The sequence below is a fragment of the Dipodomys spectabilis genome, unplaced genomic scaffold (genome assembly GCF_019054845.1).
Source record: "Dipodomys spectabilis isolate Male_0828 unplaced genomic scaffold, ASM1905484v1 ptg000270l, whole genome shotgun sequence".
Taxonomy (NCBI): domain Eukaryota; kingdom Metazoa; phylum Chordata; class Mammalia; order Rodentia; family Heteromyidae; genus Dipodomys; species Dipodomys spectabilis.
Genome location: NW_024870947.1, coordinates 1,969,253 through 1,972,665, shown reverse-complemented (window position 1 = coordinate 1,972,665; position 3,413 = coordinate 1,969,253). Strand labels below are relative to the sequence as shown.

General features: G+C 34.7%; 1 non-coding gene across 1 annotated transcript; it reads left to right on the top strand.

The window, feature by feature from the left end:
• The first annotated feature begins 1,366 nt into the window (after positions 1 to 1,366).
• Positions 1,367 to 1,469, top strand: LOC122126002. Its single transcript, XR_006150834.1, has one exon. It is a non-coding gene; the product is annotated as a U6 spliceosomal RNA (small nuclear RNA).
• The last annotated feature ends 1,944 nt before the right edge of the window (positions 1,470 to 3,413 follow it).

Genomic DNA, 3,413 nt, shown 5'->3' with positions numbered 1-3,413 from the left:
AGCTGAGGGACAGCACCTAGGACCCAGAGTTCAAGCCCCATTACCAGCAAAATCAAAATATAAAACAAAACTAAACACAGTCTCTCACTTTTGTGGCCTCAACTCTTTAAAATCACTGCTTCAGCCTCTGGGTAAGATTTTAGGTGTGGACATTTATCAACATTCCTGATTCAGACTCTACTTCATAACTTTTTAAATAAATATTTTGTTCTTAATTTTCCTCTTCATAAATTCACATGCACCTATAAAAAATGGTTTGGCCATCCCAGTAACCTTCTGCAAGTACTTCATAATGATGACTTACAAAAAGTTGTATTATATTACAACAAGGAAAACAATGCTACAAATAAAAAAAACCAATAATTAAATATTAATGATTAATAAAATGAAAAGCAAAACAATTACCAGTGTTTTCAGTATTTGAAGGGTACTACGTATTAGATTTTACTATTTTCTCATATTCCTGTACATTTAAAACTGCCTAAGATTATGATGTTCAACAAGAGTTTTAAAAGCTATGAGCAGTCTTTAAAGTTACCCATTAAGATTACTATTTATGGCTCATCTCATCATTTGTATATGGCTTATATCATCATTTGTTCCTCACTAACATCTAAAATAAGGAAGCCCTATATTTTTAATAGAAACTATGTAGTTGAAAGTCTTAACTCTTTATTCTGCTCCTTTACACAAAGACTTTGCAACTTCTCATTAGTAAAATTTGTATAAACTCTGAAATGTACATACTTAGTAGCATATGTCTGCTACCATAAATCTTAAATACTTTATCAAAAAGTTTTATGACCTGGGGCTGGGTAGGTGGCTCAGTGGTAGAGTGCTTGCCTTGCATGCATGAAGCCCTGGGTTCGATTCCTCAGCACCACATAAGCAAAAGAAAAAAGTTGGAACTGGAACGTTGGTTCAAGTGGTAGAGCAGTAGCTTTGAGCTGAAGAGCTGAGGGACAGCGCCCAGTCCCAGAGTTCAGGCCCCACTCGCAGACTCCCACCCCCAAAAAAATTTATGTCCTGCCAAACAGTCCTAGTTTTGGCATATATAAGCAAATTCCCAAAATTAAATATGTTTAAAACATTAAAACTTAAAAAAAAACCTTAACACTTGCTTCAGTGTTCATTATGACAGGTGCCTTGTATAAAATAATTGAATTCCTCCTCTTACACATCTCTTGAACAACAAATATCTGGAATTATTTTGTTTTTGACATGTCAGTCTTTATTCTTAAATGTGTGCTTATGTAAGAAGTACATGGTTCTAAAATTTCATGGCAATTCTTTTGAGCTTACTTTTTGTTGAATTGTCTAGTTTAAGAAAATAAATTACACTTTATATATAAAAAATGTTCTATGCTCAATTCAGCATCAAGTACTCTAACATTGGAACAATACAGAGAAGATTAGAATGGCCCCTGAGAAAGGATGACAGGCAAATTCCTGAACCATTCCATACTTTTACAACAACAGATGCTGGAGGGGATGTAGCCACAAGAGAATTGTACTGCATTCTTGGTGGGAGTGTAAACTTATTCAACCCTTTGGAAAGTACTATGGAGGTTCCTCAAAAGACTCCACATAGAGCTCCCCTATGACCCAGGAATCCCACTTTTGTGCATTTACCCAGATGATCACAAACAAGACCACACTAAAGCTACCAGCACAACTATGTTTACTGCAGCATTATTTACCATCGCTAAGATCTGAAACCAACCCAGATGCCCCTCAGTAGATGAATGGATCAAGAAAATGTGGTATTTATACCAATGGAATTCTTTGCCTCCATCAGAAAGAATGGCATCGCCCAATTTGTTAGAAAATGGAAAGACTTGGAAAAAAATATTAAGTGATGTAAGCCAGATCCAAAGAAACATAAGCCCTATGTTTTCCTTAATTTTTAATAACTATTTTATGTCTGAGATAAGCAGAAAAGGTTAAAAGCTTTGCACATATGACCAGATTAGGCAAATCAAACCCAAGATAGGAACACACGTGTGTTTTTCTCTTGCTTGTTATTGATTCTAACGTACTTATAACAGGTGATGTGTTTTTTTTGTTTCTTTATATGTTCCTCCCCCATGCTATAACCCGTTTACACTGTATTTGAAGTTGGTGCGCCCACATCTTGTATATATGTTCCTCTAATTTGGGGAGGGAAAGGAAAAAAACAAGATGCTTAAATAGGGATACAGGTTGACCCATTATAACAATGAGATGCACAAGACACTATGATGAAAAATGAACTTTACAATTTAGGCAGGGGAAGTGTACTTAGGGAGGGTAGTGTGCTTGTAAAGGTGGGAGGGAAGGGATGGTAGGGGAACATAAAGGAGGAGGTAACAATGCATGTTAGGAAATGTACTCATTACCTTGCTCATGTAAATGTGACCCCTGTGTACAGAATTTTACAATAGAAAACATATAACATGTTCTGAGATGGAAGAGTTTATTTCCTTTATTTTACTCATATAATATTGTTAACAAAGAAATTGATGCAAAACATTAATATGAAGGTATTTTGAATGTGTGTGTGTGTGTGTGCAAGAGTGTGTGTTCTCATCCAATTCCATGTATGTTGGTGTGCTCAGAGTTTGAAATCAGTTCTTCAAAGTCTTGCTAGGCCTTTCCTCTCTAGATTGGTGAGCTACTATATGAGCTACATCTCCATTCCTGGCCTGTTGCTAATTCATTGAAATTTTTGAAAAATAATCCTATGAATTTATTTTTCCCTCATTGGTTTCCAACTGTTATCCACAGATCTCTAGCTTCAGTGTTGATATGGCGAATAGTTAGGTTTACAGATGTGACCAACCAGCGCAAGTCTTTTAGAATAATTTTAAAAGTAGAAGAAAGTTTACTTCACGGGGTCCTGTTTTATCATTTATTTTTAAAGCATTTTGGAGTGATTATATGCAATTTTTTTTTCGTTTTTTTGGATTCTTAACACAATAAGTGAAAATATTTAAAAGTTTTAGTACTTTTTAAAAAGGAAACAGGAACTATGGGACTGAAGAAATTTTTCTCTTATAAGCTCAGCTCTGTGCATGATAACCCAATGTCACCAACACAATCTGTGTTGAAGACCAAATATAACAGAAAACTATCACCATGGGCAATAATTGCTATGCTATTATTTCTTGGAAATATGAATATTGAATTGAGAGTGTAAGAGAATGGAGAGATTTTACCTACCTTTTGTGTATTGCTGAAAGACTTTTGGAAACTTTGACTCATTTCTTTGCTCAAAGTGTGTGTTTGAGCCATGCACTTACTGCCTTTAATTACAATGTTTCCAAACACTAAAATGGTAATAACATTAGTTTTATAGAAAATGTTATCTTAAGAATTAAGGGAAATAAAACTTGTGAAATACTTAACACAAACGTCTATGAATGAGTTTGAGT